Here is a 22,359-nt window from a genome sequence, read left to right as displayed (position 1 = left end):
ATCAGGTACGGTAGGTTCAATTCCTTTTTACGTAAACCCAATAAGAAAAAGTGACGTAATTGAGTTCTGTGTAGATAAATTTTATAAATTTCACTTAATCAAACGCCCAAGAGAATGAGAAAGAGAATGGGAAAATTATCTTGAAATTGTTCTTTTTGAAGTTTCATGTTTCACAGTTTTAGGTTTCAAAGATAAAATGTTGAGGTGGCACCAGAATATTCTTCAGTTTCTACTAAAGTGGTCGACGTTATTGAGTTCTCTTCTCGTTTTCCACAGTTTTAGTTTCTGTCTCTCCTTTTCCAAAACTTGTTTCCACAAACAAACTACATAGAGAATATGACTGTAAAAGTTAGAGAAAATACCCAAGTTAAACTGTGTCGCCTACAAGACTTTCGCTTATATGTTAAGGTTTAGTGTACTTTATTTATTATCTATTATTCAAATACACAATATATTTAAAATCCTAAGCAAAAACTAAACAATACAAAATTAGAAAAGATGAGAACTAAATTAATAAAGAATTATAGGTATTATTTCTGGAAAAATTTCCATGTTACTCTAAGTAAATATTATGCTAAAAAATAGGCTAAATAGCCTATAGCTATTTAGCCTATTTTTTTTAAGAGTACTCATTTTTATTACGTCATTGACTTTTTACTCAATTTTGCGGATATTACTGATGTTTTTTAGACAGATACGTGAAGAATATATAGGAAGAATAATTCGGACATCCCTTTGTAGGATGTTGCTGGTTGTCTTCTTATTCAGCGGCATCCGACATGTGGCGTTATGCATTTATCGGCTGTTAAAGTATGACTGAAAAGAATGGGGGAGTTTAGAAATGTGGGGATAGGGAGATGTGGGAGAATTATTGGAATCCTCCGTAGCTCAGTCGGTATAGGTCGGTATTTGGTCGGAAAGATCTGGGTTCGATTCCTGTCGATGACATGTGAAACCTTTATTTTGTCTCTTTCGATTAAAAGTGAGTTTGCCGGTCTCATACGGAGGTAGGATTTTTTATCGCCCGGAAACTCGGTTTTTCGTCCTTCAGAACAGGCCAACCGGCCGTGAACACACATTGTTACATTCAAAAATAAACACTTAATGGCTCATTAGGAGGGCTCGACCTGTCCTAAGGGGCGGTCGAGGAACCGCAGAAACCCCATACTAATAAATTGGTGAGGCAAGAGGTGTGTGAATTTTATACCCTGGTTTTTTTAAAAGGCGGGCAAAGAATTCTTTGGGAGGGAGGTGAAAGATAGAACATTTAGCAGGGTGGGAGTAATTATTGGGATAGGGTGGAAGTCCGAATTATTATTCCAATATATTCTTCATATGTCTGTCTGCCTTTAAATCATCAGTAATACCCTAAATTTGAGTAAACATCCAATGACATTATAAAAAGAGGCACTGATAAACAGAAAATATGCTCAATAGCCATAAAAAATTAATCTAGAATGCCTGGACCCAATTGGTGTGCATAGAGGAGCTCAGCACAGAAGGTCGTAAAATGTGGCTTGTGCTGGAGAAACAGACAAAAATGATCATATTTATCATTCGTCATTCAGGGGAGTTTCATCAAGCTCTGGGGTCACTTCCACTCTCCAACAAACAGATTATGAGTTCGCGTCAAACCGAAGGCAAAGATGTCTGCGAATGTTCTCAGCTAGTAGATGACTTCCATTCCTTGATATGAAATCTCTTATTTCAAGTAAATTAAAAGTGTTCCATGATTTCTCCAGAGCAGGATTTCAGGATGACCTAACCATTAACCCACACGGGGTGAAACAAGTTTACAGTCTCTCGTAATCTCTCGGGATCTACATGATAAATCAGAACAGATCAGTTTCCCTCATAATCTCTGATCACGGTTATAGAGATTGTTTACTATAATATGTACTACAGGGGGCTTTAAATAAGTGCATACATGCTATTGTAAACACAAAATAATGTTTAGGTTTTGGGATGATAGAGCGATGAGTAGAAATTGCTTTTCTTAAACAGTTATTGATTCAAAACTGAGACAGTTTTTGTGTCTGAGAGTTAGTGCCACCTCCTCTTTTTCACTCTTTTAAATTTCATTGAGCGACCAGTAAAGAAGTTCATGAAAACCGATATACTTGTTGAACTTCACCAAATTGGTTTAGGGAAGCCAAGAGACAACCGATGATGCAAAACAGCAGGAAACTCTCAGTTATCTGCAAATATATCCAGGGATAGGGAAAAGTGTGTAATGTTACCAGCCTAGGCCAGTTCTGGTCCTAATAATATCCCATTCTCCAGTTTTTCTGAGAGAGAGAGAGAGAGAGAGTTGAGTATGAATAAGGCGCGCTCCATAACTCTGTTGCCACGGCTAGATAGCTGACATTTGGAAATTTCCCAAACAAGTATCCAACTAATAATATTGTAATATTAACTTAAGTATGTTGGATTCTTTTGATGGATGGATGTAATTATTCGCTTTATTAGCGTCTATAAAGCGAATGTTATTCACGATTGAGTGAAGACATGTTGTAATTTATTATACTCATACCTGCAACTGAATTAGAAATCTTTATGCAGAAATACGTCAACGTCACTTACGCAGCGTAAATACTTGATCACGGATTCGCCAGGTTTCTATGCAACTATTTAAGGATGCTGCTGCTGGTCAGTAATCGTCAAAATGGGCTCATCTAGCTGGAGCTACAATTTTGAGAACAGCAGAGCTGACTGGTTTCTTAAAAGGTAATTTTTCCCGGACGTTTAATCAGTAGAAAAATAATCCACGTTGCTTGTTTTAGAGGCGTAACCTGTGTGAAGGATACGAGAAAGCTTGTAAGGACAAACAGAACTTTCTGTGTTTAGCAATTGAACAAAGCATTTAATGAAGGCTGGTCCCGATCCATATCGCACCTCGCTTTGTGCGAGGAATTGAAGAGGATCGATACTGCATGCCTATACAGAAACACGGTAATAAATAAAATTTTCATTCCGCTGCTGGTATGTGGAGTACATGAACGTGTGGTTACTTAATCCACTTAGTCTGTTTGGAGAATACAAAATGCAGCCTATGAAGATGACTCTAGCAATTTGTATTTAACACAGTGGCATTGATAGCATATTAAGTCTGATAACCTCGACAGTTCTGTTCCTTAATTGCAAGATGAAATGGATATATATTCCTCTACAATAAGTATTGATTTTCTCGTCTTTACATAGCAACAGGTTCTCCATCCTAAATGATAACATCGTTTGAACAAAAAAATCGGGTGCCCCCACTGATTTAGATTTATGGCATCTCATATGTCTATAGATGAGTGTGGCAGTAAGCAGGTTTAATCATATTCCCGTTCAGCAACTGCCATGGATCACTCAATCAGCACAAAGGCGAAACTCGACCCAATACGCTTTGCATTAACACTCACGAAAGAGGTACAATATTAGTTTCATTTGGTTTAATTTGCTTATTTTCTCACCTAAAAAGTAACTTGACCTTGGAATATAAAACATACTGAGCTTGAATCTTGCTTATTTCTTTTGTGCTCTGTATTTGCTTTATAGTGTGACCTAAACGCTTCTTTATCCTCGACGTTCAAACTTTGTGCTTGGTGGGATTAATTCCGATATGAGAATTTTTATTTTAATTATGATTTTAATAATTTTATTACAGAATTTTAAAGCGAGCTTTCCTACCCGTTACTTGAAATGGTTCATATTTCTGGATGACGGCGAGCAGATTGAGAAAGTCAACACGTTCTTTCCTAATTCCAAGCAGATTTGGGAATTAACGCTGATTATAAAACAGGTAAGTCAAATACTAAATGACTTTTAATTCCCAACTTTCTTTTTCATGCAGACGCGGCTGTTTAACCAGGTTGCAGTGTAGTCTTCTGGCAACGATCCCCCCCTCCTACGATATTTCTAGATTGCACAATGAAAGACCGTCATCTTAGGCTCAGACACTAGAACTTTTTATGGAATTTTTCAGTCGTTCGCCAAGATAGTCCACATCTGGCACAGGCGAGAAGGTTTTTTCTTCCCCAAAGTCTAAATTTCCAATTTTTATATCCGCATCTTGGAAAAATTGAAGGTGCAACTCACACTATTTCCAATAGATATACATGTCAGGATTTAAGATTACGACTTCATGGCATTTGTCTGCTATATCTTGCCTCTGAAATCATCATGAGTTCATCAATCATGTGTGCTGAGAGAGGAAAGTGACTGCGTATCAATTTTTTAGATGTCATTTAAGGCTATGAGGTCTGTTTTGAATGCATTCGTAGAATAACAAGAACTCATGGTGGCAGTCACATGACTTTTTCTTGACCATTCATAGATTTTCCTATCACTATTTGTAGTTATAGCTCTATACATAGAATATCTTTTCTTGCAACTTTTATGGAATATTTCAGTGTTTTCTTGCGGTTATGAATATTGTTGAGATAGCTTTCTCCTCTACATATTAGTTTCATCGTTATTTTAAAACAATCTTCATATTTCCCAAAACGAATTGCCACTCTTCGTTAATCGACTGGCAGCTACTCTACTGTCCTCCTTGCTCACTGCCGGACATAAGTGCATGTCTAGACGGAGTGGAGTCCGAAGATGACGAGATCATGGCAAAAACTGGCGTCATGTCGTATTTCTAATCCTAGCTACTCTGGAAATGCGGAGTGAATTCTAAGGCTCAGCTTTCCAGTTAGGGGATTAAGTCGAATGTTTCTTTCGGGGGAAAAGTACTAATTGGCCTAGGGCGAACATTGGTGACTTTGGAATTGGCAGACGCGTTATGTGGGTGGGTGAGTGATGGTTTTACCCCCACTGGTTCACCACATTGGAACCTTTTTATCATACTGTTATCGGAAAATCAAAGCATACGTGTTACTTTCTTATGAACAATTTGAAAAACAGCATTTCTGATTATTCGCTGGCGATAATGAAACAGTTAAGAGAAATTCGCAGCTTGCTTTTACTGTTTTTATCGATGAGTGTTCTTATTACGGATTGAAAAAATTAATTACAATTAATAGGATTCCATCGCAACCAACCGGAAGATTTGTTAGTATTTGTACAGGCCACGTGTAGTGTTCATGGATTGTCTAACCGTGACTCAACACAAGGTTGCGGTATCACCAACTTAATCACTACCCTGAGGAGTAGTTAAAGAGAGTTACTACTGTGCATTCGGCCACCCTTATTCCACGATAGATATCGTAGTCCAAATTGCTCAGTTTTATACAGAAACCCAATGAGAACATTAAAATAAAATCATTTGTTTACGCCAGCGATGGAATAAAGGCCTATTTTACAACTTGGATGTTATAATCTTCCTTTAGAGTGACATTTCACTTCACTAATTTCGTAATCTTATTTCATTCTTCTAAAGTAGAAATTAATTCATCTTAATTGATTTGTGAACTAGTTATTGAATTGTTTTTAATAATCGCCTTTGCTGATTTCTTTCAAGAGCAAACATCTTCCGCTGTATTTGCTGAGATTTATTCGTAACCCGTGGTCATCGGACTATTTCATAATGCGACGATACACAGATCCGCATTCCAACAGGTCACTGCGAGCGTTGAGAGGTTCCTCCGACAGATGTACAGGATTAAGAGGAGAGACGCTCGTGGTTAGCGTTCCAGAGGTGAGAAACTCCCTTTTGACTTAATTTCGGACTGTTCTTTATAACGCGGCCCTACATCTCTGTGTAGACGTTGGGATTACGTTGCTTATGCAGTAGAGAGAGAGAGAGAGAGAGAGAGAGAGAGAGAGAGAGAGAGAGAGAGAGAAAGCGACAATAGTTTTGTATATTATCTAGAATTTCGAGATAGTTTACTCTGTTTCTAAAAGAGAAAAATTCATACTGATTATACACATAAAGCAATTATACAGCATTTCAACACATAAAAATGTAAGGAATGCGTCAGTTCATGGAAAGGTGTATTTCATAATAACATTCTTCTAAAATGACAGGCAAGTGCGTCGAAAGTTGTAAGACTTTTTTTTTCTTTGCAGATATAATAATTTTGTTTGAAATATTACATTCAACCTAGGAGGAAGTATTTTTATAATTAAATATCATTCTGTTAAGTACGTCATTTTATTAATATTTCTCCCTGCATATTCGAAATTATTGTCAATTTGAATCACTATTATTAAAGTATTAAAGGACTGTGATGAATTAAACCAAATCATCGCTTTTCTGTGACTGGTGTATTTCAAATCCAAAGCTAGTTGCATGTTATCCAGAAAAAACGAATTGCATTCTATAATTTGAACACGTTGTGACCGTAGGGACGTTCTGAAAATAAAAATTATTTGGCGCACAGCTCATTTGCGCGGAATACCAACGATTTACAAAATTTATCCACCAGAATAACTTGAGTAACAACGGAATAAAAATAGTATCTTATTAGAGGCTAATAATATTACGAAACGCAAGTGAAAAGCAGAATGCGATCAACAGCCGTCATTCGTCGTTGATGGCTTAAAAACTATGTTTCTGCTGGATCGGAGAAAGTTGAGGAATGCTGAAAACCGTGCAGACGGATTCGCGACCATTCTTCAGCATTCCAACCTCATAAGCCAAGTGTGAGGGGCAACTGATCCTGGGTTGGCGTAATAAATTCGAAAGAACGCCATTGTAGTCTATCAAGAAATATTTCTGTTTCAAGAGCATCCGGAAGTAAGTTACATCATCCGAACCGTGCTGCCTTTTTCGCCTGCCGGAAACGGCGGGTGTATTCCTGAAGGCTTAATGTGAGAGAGTGACAGCGTAGACTCTTGTAGCCATTTACCTCATTTCAGGGCTTCATTCATTGTCTGAATACTTCCATTCTCGTGTTACAATGGCAACTTTCGAGCACTTTGTAAGCGCACTAATTTTTTAAGTTCTTCAAGGTTCTTGACTGCAAATCGACTTCATAGTTATTGATGAAATAAATCAATATCTCCAGTGCGATGAGTGGAACATTAAATGTCGTGAAATGGCAGTGAATGGAAGTGATCGTGCTATGAAATATAATAATAATAAGTGTTAGCAAAATTGAAATCATAAAAGACGCCATTTACACGCATTTTCAGAACTGGTCGTTCTGCGAGACGAAAAATCCGAATTTCCGGTTACAAAACCCTCCACCTTCGTATGAGACCGCCTAACTCACCTTTAGTGGAAAGAGACCAGATAAAGGTTCCTCACATTATGGACCAAAGGGCTTCGTCTATACTGACTGAGCTACGGAGGTTTTCTTTACGATAATAATGATTATTATAATAATAATTATAATAAATTATTATTATGTATAGACATCTCCAGATACCTCTTCGGCAGTGTCAATATGCAGGCGATCTTAATTAAAAAGTTGTCATCTGGTAAACTAATGTTCACAGACGTCTATAATAACGCTGAGGTCTGTGTCAGAGATGTGGGGCAACGTAAACTGTGAGATAATCAACCACCGGTAGTGTGATTTACCTTTTCGCTCAATTTAGATCAAGCTTTCGTTGTTTCGTTCCAGAAAGGGTTACACTTCCAGGAATATTTTTTCCCTGATGAAAATTTGGAAGTCCTAAGCTGCCTTACCCTTTCCCTTAAATTCAAGTAAGTGATCGCACGTCACATGATCTCTCTCGATTTATTTTTTTAGTAATATACACATTTCACAGTAGAGAAGTTATGACATTGTCCTTTCACAGCAGACGACAACGGTGACTAAATGAGGGCATTGATATCCCTCACTTTGATATTATATCTTCGCGAGGTAGGAAATAGTTCGATTCTCATGATTTCGCGGAATTACCTTATTTGCTTGTCATGGTACCGATAGGGCCAGAATAGTCACATGCCACACTTTCCGTCCAGTACTCGGAACCAGTGATTTAATCCACTCATGTAGCTATTTTGTAAATATCTCTTGACTTTCCTTTGCCTTCGATAATACCTAGATCTGCAAATATAATCGGTTTCTCTTCTTTGCCTGACTCCTGTGAAATACGCATCTCATTAAGTTTCTTCATTTAAAAGAAAATGGTGTCCTCAAGAAATCACTTATCATTTACGCAACTCCAAACCTTATATTCATTTCAAATCCACGAACCCTTAAATGCAGCAGGATTAAAATTAAAGTATCTCTGTTTAAGGCCTTGCCATCCCGTGATCCAAATGTTCCGAATCTTGAAGAAATGCATTGCGTTTCATGCATAAGCGAAGCCTGACAACAAAAAAGGAGTTCAAACATTCACCACCAGAAGGCGCCGAAAATGATGTATGAAAATGACTGCATCCATGCACAGGTGCTGCTGTAGCACAACAAAATAGTTTATCATATAATGATACATCTCGGCAGTAACTGAGCAGGTCACAAGACCGACTAGCGAATTTCCTCCAAGAAGAATGGTCCAATGATAAACCAACCGCGAGCATGCACCAGTCAATAACTTTGGGTGAATGCAAAAGAATTTGTTGGATTGCATGCTGGTTTTGCGTAGTTCATACCAGTCAATTTTGGATATTCACAGCTTCATTCAGGTGAAAGTGAGCCTCTTCTCTCCACAAGATCATCCAGGGCACGCTACGTTCAAGTACACTCGAGCAAGGAATGTTAAAGCGAGTGTCAGTCTACTTCCAAAGTCCTCCTGGCGCAACTCCTCTGTCAGGGTTAACATGAATAGGCAGAAATGCAGAATCTTCTGCAGAATTTTCCAGGCAGTTGTGTAAGGCACATCCGCGTGTCTTGATACAGCACATACACTGCAGGAACCAACGCTGTTATTTATGGCCTGCTCCGCAACGGCAGTAGCAACTTCATTCACTTGTTGTGAACTTATTGCTTTGCGACCTTTCCCAGTTACAAATCTCAACAATCCCGTTTTTTCGAAACGACTAATCATTCGTCGCAGAGCATATGGAGAACATTTGTGCAAGCGAGGAAGTTGGCGGAGTGCAGTAACAGAATTGCAATTGTTTAAGTTCACGAGCAAAGCACGTAGGGTGAAAGGTTACTCGTAGGTTACACAGTATGGGGAAAGTGCCGTCACTGTGAACGGTATCAGCAACCAGAATGAAGGGGAAAAATCCCGTGTCCATCCGTTTAAACCCTCCTAACACCTGCCTAGTTGCATGATATGTATAGTCCATGCATTTAGTATTTGAAATGCCTCTGGTGATGAATTTGGGAAATACAATTTCTCTCAGATATCGCTTCCACATGACTCACAGTGTATTGCTGTAAAGTTTCACAGCAATTGGATCACTGGATGGCGTTCCACTAGTCCTTAAACAGGGATAGTTTTATTTGGATCGCCCTGCGCTGATCAAGCATTTCAGATGTTGCACCTTGCAAAATATTTGACGATAAAAGAAGCACAACCTTCCGCTTGTACACTCACCCCAGTCACTTTCTCATCAACGCTCTGTTTCATCTTATGTTTTTCTCTAACTGAACTGGAGGTTAAAATGCAGGTTCACCATTCCAGTTTGAGGTCTTCTTTTATTCCTGATATCCTTGTAATCTGTAGACCAATCTTCGCCTTATGTTCCAGAATTACGATCGCAGTTCAAGAAGTACAGCAGTAGTAGTTCTTGAGAATTACACTTTATGGAACATGCAACTAATTTTGAGAATGAAAGAAAAAATACATTTTAGTTTTAAACTCTCTAGTTTCGGATGCCTTTTTCGTCGGGAATGTTTGTTAGTCAAATAACGAGAAAAATGTGCTGCATCAAATATCACTGGAATGGAGCGAACAGTTGAAATGGTTTCATAACAGACGCATGATGGCAAGTGAACTTAGCTGGAATTATCACGTCTCCGAACATAATGGGAACCATATAAGCGCTGTACATTCGAAATTCTTGATGAACAATGACCACAATTAATGCAAGATGATTCCGTGTTTTCTTTGCAATGAATACGCACGCGTAGCACTTCTAAATCTTCCTTGAATTCTCGGATAATTGTTTCTCTTCGGATCTCTCCGGACCGTCCTGTTTCTTCTACACAGCACTGCCCAAATGAATAGCGGTTATTATAGACCCCTGTTTTATTTTTTATTTTTCTTCAAGATGAATGAGGTGGTTTAGAAGAATGTCAAAATTCAGAGAACTTACGTAGTGAGATGAAAGCTGTGTTTGATGTCACATTTTGGAATTATTTAAGAAATTTCGTTTGTTACATGGGGGTGTGTGCTGTAAGATATTGTTGATCAAATCGTACTTATATCGGATTTTGTACACGGTATGACTGACGTTTTACGTTCTTTATTCCTCGTTCTCTATGTTTCTAGATGTGTTGTGACCTCTTAGGATTGTAACCATTCCTACATTTGAAGAGGGGGTGGTATTGAGATGTAGCTTGGCTTTCAGTATGGGAAGATTTTCTGTACAGCGAATAAACGAGTTTTTCGCTTGAGAATTCTCCAAAAGTACGTCAGTCAGTGGTAGAGTGCTCTTGTTTTCAGTAAAGTGTACAGTTTATGCGAGGACGTTCGGTTCTTCAGGTAGCCTGCGAATTTGTGAATTTATTCCATTCAGTCTGGTCACATGATGAAAATATTTCGGTCACATTTTTTGTTTTTCATGAAAGCGTTTTGCACTTTTTCTCAAATTACTCCATACATAATGTGACTGGAATCGGAGAGAGAAAAAGTGACCCAGATTAATTAATACTCATTTTTTTTTTTATTTTCTTGGAATGTAATTTTTTATTCTATGTTTGAACAGTTGGATGATGTGCTCTACTCGTGCGTCCCCATATTCGCCTTTTATTAGTTCATCTGATTGTCAGAGAAACCTTTTTTTAAATGCACTAATAAAAGGCGAATATGTGGACGCTTGTGAGGTGGCCACGTCTTTTAAGTAATGCAACGTAAGACAACTCATGGATACCGAGGACCGTATTCTCAAATATTCGCTTTGAAATAACGTTGGATCTTTAACATCCACTTTGCCGATGGATCGAAGTTCAGTTTCGGAAACGAGCTCTTAATAATTTAGCTCGTTTCAACGCAGATTAAAGTGCTGCGACTATTAAAATTTTTTCAGTCCTTTTTGCACGTTAGCTACGTAATATATTTAATTCTGTATTCAAGTTCCGTGAAGAGAGAGAGAGAGAGAGAGATTAAATATGAATCTTTTGTAGTTCAAGTTCCTTCTTTCTTTCTTCTTTTCCTTATCACGTGACACTTTCTGGAATTTTTCTTTAATTGGATATTGTTTCTTAGGGCAAATGAATTCCACCAAAATTTAGAACACATCAGGACAATTCCACTTTCTTACTCTGTCTGCAGCGATCCATTGCTCATTAGGAACACTTTGGTATTACGTCATTGTTTCTGCCCTTATAAAAAAAAACAAGACTATTGGTAAATTTAATTTTACCTAAACATAAACTGTCCAGATAATTTTACATAAGGAATAGTCAAAAACGTCGCAGGGGTCTTGACTCAGGATACAATGCAGAGTCGAAATGCGATACATCCATCTTTTCCGCTAAGTAAATAATATCAAACTAGGAGATAACTGTAAACATTTGTCTCCATCATTTACAATATTAATAATAATAATAATAACAATTTTTGTTTTTGCGAAACAACAATCATGTTTATTTGGTCGGAATTCTTCCTAGCCAAAGCAGGGTACAGGGAAATTTTCATAGACGATAATAATAATAATAATAATAATAATAATAATAATAATAATAATAATAATAATAATAATAATAATAATAATAATAATTTTTAATAGATGTTTAATAGTAATAGTAATTTATTGATTGCTAAAATATTTACACACACAATATACATCTCGAGAGACATTACAACTTATAATTTTACAGAATTCAGCTCTGAGTGCTGCATTTTCTACATCGATTTCAATTAAAATTTTTAATAGTATTTTTTTGCCTTTATATTATGTATTTACAACACATCTTCTTCTAATGTTAACAATGAAGATTGTTCAGAATTTGTTGTACAATTATTTTTTTTTTGTTTATATAATTTTTTGATTATAAGAATAATTTATTACATTATTTTTTCATGTTACATAAGAGTATTATATTAATGATATCACCACATAATAATCAGTATCTTCAGTATATTCTGTATTGTTGTATATTTTACTAACTGTTTTATTATATAATCTGCTTCTTTGGTTATAAGGATTACGTGTCATTGAGTAAGGCGAGTTAATCCCACATACTTCGAAGCTTGGGTTAGCTTTTGTGAAGAGAGTGGAATTCAGGCTTCACTATTTATGTTGTTGCTACTGTTTACGTATAGGATGTTGGCATTGGATGCTGGTGATTTATGATGTGTATATTAGTGTTACTGGCATATTAACTTTGTTGGTATATTTTCCACAGTTCCTGTTTTAATGTTCTGTAGTTCCCATTCTGTAGTTTAATGTTCTGTAGAAATTTAAAATTGGGAAATTCTTTGTAGGTTGTTGAGTTGCGTGGGTATCTGATGTTATCTCACAAAAGAACCGTATGAATTGTTGAAGGGAGTGGGGATGTAAAGAGTTGTAGTGGGTCGTGTTATACGATATGTGTCTCTGTGGTTTCGATAGGTGATGTTGAAGTAATTCCTTGTTAATGTCATGTAGTGTTTCAGGTTTTTAATGCTCAGAATTTTTTGTATCGCCATGTGCTTGTCGGATACTGGTTGTTCGCGTAAGGTGTCCAGATCACTGTTGACACGATTTTCCTGTGTAGTGTTTCTATTTTGTGAGGTGGCTGTTTGATGTATTTGCACAGACTGTTATTTCGTATCTGAGTAGGGATTCGCTGATACTGTGATATAAGAGTTTTTTTTACGTTGGGTGGAATAATGCCTTTAACTTGGAAGAGTTTTGCAGCGATGACCCGGAGTTGGGTGTGTAGGTATTCTATATGTTTTGTCCATTTAAGGTGGGAATCTATATAGAGACCGAGGTGTTTTGCGTGTGTTAAAGGTTTGATTTCGGAACATTGGCAGGTATTTTTGTTGTTAATGCAGCGGTATGTGAGACAATGGATCGATAGTGATGCGGGACGTATGATTCTTGGGTTGTGTATTATCAACATCTGTGTTTTGGTGCCGTTGATTAGAATTGCGTTTTGGTGGAAGTATGTTGTGATTTCGTTTAGGTCTTGTTGTGCTTTGCAGAGAGCTGTGTTGATGTCTATGTGGATTGCTAGTAGTGGAGTGTCATCTGCGTACTGAAATATTTGACTTCTTATGGATATGTTATGAACATCGTTAATGTATATGTTGAATAGAGTGAGTGATAATATGGCACCTTGAGGTACACCGTGTTTTACTTGTATACTCCGACTGTAACATGTACTTATTTTTGTTACTTTTGTTCTCTTTGAGAAGTAGTTCTTGAACCATCTATACAGTGTTCCTCTTATACCTATTGAGTATAGTTTGGTGAGTGGTATGTCATGTTCAAGTGTGTGTCAAATGCTTTGGTTAGGTCCAGCAATATGAGGACGGCGTACCTGTTTTTGTCGAGAGCTTTGTTTATTGTGTCGGCGATGTCTTCTAATAAAGTAATGGTGCTTTTTGTTTTCTGAAAGCCGTATTCGTTTTGTGAGATGATGTTGTACTTTGGTAAATAGTTCTGTAGTCTGGTGTGTGTTATTTTTTCTAGAATTTTTGAGATGACTGGTAGAGTAGCTATTGATCAGTAGTTCTGAGTGTCGTTTCTTTTGCCGTGTTTGTATATTGGCGTAATTACTGCAGTTTTTAGGGATTGTGGAATAATGCTTGTGTCGAATATTATGTTCACGAGTTTCAAAAGTATTGCATTTATTTGTTCAAAGTGTGTTATAAGGTCTGTGAGTCTTATTTTGTCTATTCCTGGAGTGGTCTTTGGTTTTAGTTGTAGGAGTGCTTCTTTCAGTTCCTGTTTTGTTATGGGTGGAAAATACATCGTTTGTTGTTGACTTTGTGTCGGTAGTTTTTTGTTGATCGTTGGTATTTTGTCTTTTTTGAGTTGTGTGATATTGTTTGTTAAAGCATAGTTGAATGAGTCTGATAGTTCCTCTTGGTTTGTGTCCTGACTGAAGCTTTTTGCAATAAAATCTTGTGCTGAAGTTTTCTTTTTTTCGGGTTACTATTTCGTTGAGTGTAGTCTAAGTTTGCTTAACGTTGTCGTTATATTCCATGAATTTTTGGAAGTAGTAGCGTCTTTTTGTCCTACGAATTTTTGTTGTTAGTTGATTGCTTGTGTTTTTGTATAAGGTTTGCAAATGTGTTTTACTGGGTGACTTTTTAAGTTTTATCCATAGATTTTCTTATACATTAATACTATTTAGTATGTCATTATTTATCCATGGATTGTTGTCTGTTTGTCACCTTGTTTGTGTAGGCTTTGTTGCTTTTTTGTATATTTCTGTGAACTGTATTTGAAAATTCTCGTATGATGTTACAGGATTATTTAATTTAAGTAGGGAATTCCAGTCTCGATTTTTTACATGGTTATCGACAATGCTCTTTAATATGATCGAGTTTTGTCGACTTTTGTGCTGGTGGGAGGGGGGGGAGGGCTGCCCCCGATTTTTATAGTTTTAAAGTGGTTACAAGTGCTGTTTTTAATTTGAAAGTGTTCCCAAGTAATTCTACCAGTCACGCCGAAGACAGTGATTAAAAATTCATCGAAATCGGTTAAGAAGAAACCAAATTTTGAAGTGTAGAAAAGTGAACAGAGAGGACCGCGGTCAATAACGAGCGAAGAACAAAGGACGTCGCCATCTTTACAATCACGCCACAATTGCTCAAGGGAAGAAAAGTGAATCATGAAGTGTATCAATTGCGTGAGGATTTATCGTCAGACGGAAATCAAATAATCTGTACGAAATGCAGTAGGATTCTACACTTAAAATGTGCCGGCTTTTCATAAATAACCTGGCAACGTAAAACCAATGCAACACGCGAAGAATGGAAGTGTGTAATCAGCAGGAGGAACAAAGAAACGCAACTAAGGCAGCCACATACGACGCTGCCGATTATACCGGAGGCAAAATCAAATGACGAAGTGAACAGACAAAAAATGCAGGTGAGTCCTATAATTTCAACTCTTTAAATAAACTAATAAAAAATGGTCTAGATACTATAAAAGCCAGCTTAATGGATCTTGTGCAAGAAATGTTTAATAAACAGAACGAACAAGTTCCAAAAAATCTAGTGAATATGAAGATTTGGTCAAACATAATAATTTAGCAGTGATAGAAGTGTTGCAAACGGTAAAAGACATCAAAATCTGCATTAACGCAAATTGATGAAAAAAAACATTCGAATTTTGTCAAGAACTTCATTCTCTAAAACTACAATATGAACGTTTAAATCGGCAACAACATAAAGAAGATCTTATTATAAACGGTCTTCCTGAAACTGCAGAAAACCTCAGATTTTCTGTAGGTGCTTTTAAAATTAAGCCATGCAATTGATACTCGCCTACAGCTTATCGACATTCAGACTGTAAATCAGATTTCTAGGAAGAGCAAAAACCAAGGCTTGCCATGACCAGCACCAGTCATAATTCGTCTTACAAGCAAGTCCACAAGAGAGAATCTCATAAAAGCCAGCAGACAGAAAAAAAACAGTTGCCAAGGACTTGAACGCATTGCAAGAGAACACACCAAACTTCCTATCCGAATATTTAACACCACTCAACCAGAATCTGTTGTACCAAGCAAAAACAGAAAACCAATTACAAATTTTGTGGATCAGAGATGCCAAGATATTCATGAGGAAGTCACAAACTTCAAAACCGATACAAATTAAAAGCTCAGAAGACATCGAAAGGCTGTCACAGTGAAAAAGAAAGTCCCCTAATTAGTTTAAAAAGAAGACCACAATAAAAATGAATGTGAACCACCAAGACAGATGCAATAAGACCAGAACATACCGACAAGTTCACTTTGATCAGACCTTTCAGATCATTCATTTGATCTGAAAGGTCAAATGAATCATCTGAAATGAAAGGTCAAATGAATGAGCGGTTAAAATCATTAAAAAAGCAAAGGTTGTAAAATACAACTTACTGTTATACTATAAATGCTGTTAAAAAAATGTAACCTGATCCAATTGCAAACTATAAATTACCATCCATAGTAACTATTATTAATGCATTTTAGAATACAAAAAACGAAAAATTCGTACGAAATTCACTGTAATATATATATGTAATATGTAAATATATGTATAACGTATGTATAAATGGTTATACTATACTGTTATACTATAAATGCTGTTAAAAAAATGTAACCTGATCCAATTGCAAACTATAAATTACCATCCATAGTAACTATTATTAATGCATTTTAGAATACAAAAAACGAAAAATTCGTACGAAATTCACTGTAATATATATATGTAATATGTAAATATATGTATAACGTATGTATAAATGGTCTGTAAGATAAATAAAATGTTATTACAAAAAAAATTACACGTTGATGTAAACTTGAATTATTCATATATATTTAATATATTTGCTGTTTTCTCAATTTACTTAATAATTTTTAAACTTCGTTATGATGACACGATAATTTCTTTCTTATGCTTATATCAAAAATTTTTAAAAATAATAAATAAATAAATTGATAAATAAAGCTTTATTTTTCAGTTACGCGAACATTCAGCCGAAGGTAATTACCAATGGCAGAAGATTGGCCAACGGAAGTTGGATTGGCTTTGTGGGAATCGTGGTCGACAAGGTATGTTCATCTTGAGATGTCGTGCTGTAGAAACACGGAACGAGTGAATTGCGCCGAAAGAAGGTTTAATGTGATCAGGGTAACGTATGCGCGAACTTTCAAAAGACGGAAGAAGTGGGGGTCGCATTAAATTTTCTCTTCACCTTGTCAAACTTATATTTCCAAAGAAATGCAGAGAGGAACTTCGGATAATACAGAATACCATGCTGTGAGTAAAATGGTATATCCCGTTACTAGAAGTTCCTCCGTTTCTCTTCTTGAGAGGAGTTACACCTCTGTAAACATCAGTAGAGAATTCTAATTGACTCGAACTTTTGTTTTTATCGAAGCAGAGCCTCATGGGAAGATTCGATTTATCTGCCAAGGCCGAGTGCCTATTATCGAATGCATGGAAAATGAATCGCATCCCTTTATTTTCATCACTCTATTGAATACTGAGTGGTGATAGGTGCATTCTTTGGCAACAGCGCTATCCATTTAGCCCTGCCCATAGAACCAGACCGTTTGTTTTCTTTGGAGATGTAGTTTTACAAGATCTCCAAAGAAATTGAAAATTATTCTCTGCAGAAGTAACACAAACGAAAATATAATAAAGTAGTGATGGAACAAGTATTTAGAACAACACAAAATGATAACAGACAGTCAAACGTAAAACTAAAAATCAACGCACTCCATTTATTTCCTTATAGGAAAAGCGTTTTAACCCTATCTACGCATCCCGTGTTACAAACTAAATATATCCTCCAATTATTTTTCGAGTGATAATATAGAGATTGACAGTTAAAGAAGACTTAGGAACAAAGATTAGAAATGGAAATAGATTAGAAGGAACTGTTACTAGAAAAATACAAATGTAAAAAAAAAATACAAAATTATAAAATACAAATACAAATGACTGTGTCTATGAGGGATGTATACATATAAATGGCACAAAAATAATATGTCATTTAGAGTACGTTTCAGTAATAAGCGTTTAAAATAAACGTCAACCCTATCTAATCCCACTAGATAGTTTTTTAGCCTTTTTCTAAAAGTTTATTCTGATGTTACCGACTTTTTCACATTAGGCAATTTATTGTAGCTACTAGTTGTTGAGTACACAAATGATTTATGAAAAATTTGTTTTGTCAGGGAGCTACCAGCAAGTTCCGACCACATCCTAAACCTTAGTCTACATTATATAGACCGAAAAACTGCGGAGTTCTTTCTTACATATAATAGGCAACGATGAAGATTAGAGTTTCTGTAGTGACAAAATATTATGAATGCCAAAGAGATCGTTGGTTAAATGTGTGAAGTCGGTAGTGGTTATGGCTCTTATTATTCTATTTTGTATTCGCATCAGTGAAATCAGATTGTTGTAGTAATCTCCACACCAACAGGTGATACCATATTGCAGAGAGGAATGTAGCCAAGAATAGTATAAGCATTTTAAGAATGCTGTATTTACAATTTTTTAACATGAATTATTCTGTTAATTACGAATCTCAACTTATTTGTTAATAGTGTGATGTAGGGGTTCCATTTCAATCGATGTGGAGGGACAAATACTTTTTTTTGACTAAGCTACAGTTACAATTTAGGATGTCACCACATGTCGTTTCATGTTATTTTATGGTTACGTTGTGGTCTAGCTTCTCTGTTAACGTGAAGTATCTCGTTTTATTGGTACTAATTTTAAGGCCATTATTGAACTATAATTACTGAAATAAACGAAACTGAATTCATTCCGTTCATTCACTGCTTGGTTTGTTTGTCTTTCAGAGTGCGGACTTTGCTTCCTACTACCTGGCAGTGAACTCCGCCAGGAATGAAGTGGTGGAGTTTACTTTTCCTCATAAATATGACTCCGTCACTTTTATAACAGCAGCTCCCGGAGAAATGACTCGCATTTTTTCAGTTGTGAACCCATTCTGTGGAAATGTAAGTTTCAATTAACTCACCATAAGGATCTGAATAAATCGACCAACACTTACTAAGAATATTCTTCTGCACTTAACTTATAAAATGTGGCTTTAAATTTGAATCGTCTTCGTTGTGTTTCAGTTATGGATGGCCATCGCTTTGTCCATACCAGTGACTTCCTTACTCTTATATATCATTGATCGTCTGGAGACCTTCTCGTGTTCCCTTCGGAGGTCGACGTTCGGGAGAACCCTGTGGATTGTATTTGGCATCATCTTGGGAAGAAAAGGTGACTTTGCACTTCATCTCCCTAAGATCGGCGACTTTTAAGCATGTGCGTATAACATTGGAAATTATTACGCTTCAGATATTTTGGTGGTTTAGAATATTTAACTCTACCCACAAAAAAATATGGCTTAATTTCTAGTAATATATTCAGTTTTCTGGCATCTGTTCCTCTAGAAAGGTTAGACGAAAGCCGTATTTACATACGGCTTTCGTCTAACCTTTTTTTTTTTTTTTCAGGGTGCATCTTATACGCCGATAGTCAGCTTTTTATTATTTTCATTTCTGGAAATTCTTCTGTTCCGAGTTACGCGCTTTCTTTATTTCTTCCTTGAGGTGTGTGAGAGCATTCCAGTTACGTAGAGCAGTGTTTCTCAAACTTCAGACATCCGCGTTCATATGACTGGTCCGGTATTAACAAAAGATCGTGCTGCAAAATGACAAAGACAAGCCGACAGTTGAGTTGAAATGCTAATTCTCTTCAAACGAATTCCTTATATAATACCTAAAACACATTCACTATGTATTTCTTCGTTTTAACACGTTCACTCAAACAAAATCATATGTTGCACCGGAAACATATGGTTTTGCTTGAGTCATACAGCATTTTCTGTGGGAGGGAGACATGCGATTGATTAGTTAGTGCTATTTTTATCCCAGTTGTCTCTAATTGCATGGTTTGTTGAGAAACATATTACACAGCCTGCAGATGTCTCTGTACCTTATTCAGTGATACAATATGAACGTTTTACGATCTCAAACTTAAATTTTATTCCATGCGTTAATGATGCATAGCCGAAAATTGCCACGAACCCCCTGAAGACCTTTCAAGTACCCCCGGGGTACGCGTACCACACTTTGAGAAACACTGACGTAGCGTTCAGTGGATGCGCATGTGCTATCATCGAGGATCACAGTGGTGTCCTGTTCGTTTAAACTTTCCAATTATTGTCACAGTTGTGAACGGTGATACATTTCTGCCGTTAAATTTTCTCTAAATTTCTTGGCAAATTATGGCTGAAAAACGTCGGCATTGTTATAATATTGCCTACGAGCTACGTGTGATTGCGTATGCTCAAGAACATGGAAACAATTCTGCAGAGAGGCATTTCGACCACCCTAAACTGAGAAACTGTTAAGAACGGCGGAATCAGGAAGAGGATTTAAAAAAAAAAAGCAACTGAAAGTAAACATAACCTACGAAGTGGAACTACAAAATGGTCAGAACTTGAGGCAGAACTGGATACTTGAATTTTAGACCACAGAAAAGCGGGACTTTCAGTGTCTGCAAAAATGATTATTCATCAAGCGAAAGCGATAGCCACTAACAGAGCGATCGCCAACTTTACTGGATCAAGATCATGGTGTTCAAGATTCATGAAGAGAAACCAGCTATGTATGCAGACTGAAACAAAAATATCATAAAAGATGCCAGCTGAATATCAAGAAAAAATTATTGAATTTCATCGATTCGTCATTAACGAAAGGAAACGAGAAAATTTTGAACTTGCGCAAATAGGAAACATGGAAGAGTTTCCGCTGACTTTTGATGTGCCCTCAAATAAAACTGTAAAAGTGTTACTATTAAAACTTCGGGGCACGAAAAATTCACTACATGGTTGTTTTATCCTGCTGTGCTGATGGGACAAAATTGCTGCCACTGTTGATTTTTAAAAGGAAGACGCTACCCAAAGAAAAACTTCTTAAAGAAGTGTTTGTACATGTTCACGCAAAACGCTGGATGGATAGAAGAGGAATAAAGTTATGGATAGATAAAATTTGGTATAGGCGCCCTGTGGACTGTTGAAGAAGGCTACCATGCTAGTATGGGATCAGTTCGTTCTCACAGAACAGACGATGTTACAAATAAACTCAAGGAATTGAAAACTCAGTTAGCTGTAATTCCAGGAGGTCTAACTAGTCAGCTTCAACCTTTAGATGTCTGCATTAATAAACCATTTAAGAGATTTATGATGGAGAAGTGGAACAGCTGGATGCAGTCTTCAGATTTTGAGGTTACACCATCAAGAAGAAGGAAGAGGCCTAGCATTTCGCAAGTTTGTGAGTGGGTCCAAGCTTCACGGGATGCTGTGAAAACTGAGACAAATCATTTAGGAAGTGTAGAATTAGTAATGCACTGGATGGTACAGAGAACAGTTGTATGAGGACTCAGATTCTGATTTAGAACAGGTTTCTCTTCATTTAGCTCTGGAGATGAATGTCCGGGTTTTGACGATTAAACGGTGGATACTCTTTCCTAGTTAGATTAGGTATTTGTTGAAAGTAGACCTACTTATTACTTTATATTTGAAATACTGTAAATTCATTATAATATTCAGTAATAAAGTTTTTTTCCAAAAAAATGTGTACAAAAAAGGGGGTGCGTCCTATACGCCGACAAATTCAGTAATTAGACGTTTATTTTATTTTATTTTTATTACAAACATAAAGAACTTCTGTAGTGTAGTTGGCGACTACGATGTCCTTTGGAAGGAAATAAATATGATCAAATATTCGTTTAGTCCGTCGACAACATAGAGGTGGGGAGGTTGTGCCACATAACAAATAAATTGGTCGAAATACACACGTATTGACTGACCCAATACTTGTGTGTGACCGAATATTCCTCTCAGATAGGATCTTATCACCATCGTGTTAATAGCGAAATAACAAGATATGTCGATTTTGACACAAAATTTGGAAGAGCCTTTCCAGTTAAAACACAAAACACAGTTTGGGAAAAATTCAGGAATACCTAATTATCTATTGAAATCCTTGCCTAAGAAGATAGCTAACAAATCCCCAGAAAAGAATTTCATTTCGCATAATAATCACAGTTAATTGCTTTGTGCTTAAAAGCGCACAGAATTGCTTTCTATATTGCAAAAGAGTAAGATGGTTCAAGACTTTTGAAACAAATACAACATTCGTTTTTATCTTTCATCCAACACAAAGATAGTCGCAAATCTTCGCATTTAAATGGCTGATTGCGAAGATGTGGGAGTCTTTGAACATCACAAAATTCAAAATAGTCTTTCCGAATGTAATCACAAAATAGGTCTGAGAAATTATGCGCGTGTCTTACAACATTGGTGTGGCACGAAAGGTTCCTAAAATCGGTCGCCACGGTATATTGACCAAAGAGTGGTCGGAGAGTTCCGATGTTTAGTAGAAAGAAATCACTTCGGTTTTTCTTCCTACCAAACCCTGCAAGACACGCATTTGACCTGCTAACTCAGCACTGGAAAAACTCTTATAAAGGTTCCTCTCCTCCTCCTCCTCCTCCTCCTCCTGCACAAGCTTGATCCGAACCGATGTCTTTCCAACCGAAGGGTAAACGAAGCGTGGTACTTCCAAGTGTGTTATGAAGAGCTTATGAAGTATATCACTGCAGAGCTGGAGAACTGCGTGTGTAAACCAAGAAAACAAGTAAAAGCAGTTTGAAAATGGGGAAGAAATGTCTCAAACGTTAGTACAA

Source organism: Typopeltis vanoorti, chromosome 21 (genome assembly GCF_054136105.1).
Source record: "Typopeltis vanoorti isolate ZY-2024b chromosome 21, IOZ_Tvanoo_1.0, whole genome shotgun sequence".
In the NCBI taxonomy this organism is placed as follows: Eukaryota; Metazoa; Arthropoda; class Arachnida; order Uropygi; family Thelyphonidae; genus Typopeltis; species Typopeltis vanoorti.
This window is presented reverse-complemented; position numbering follows the sequence as displayed.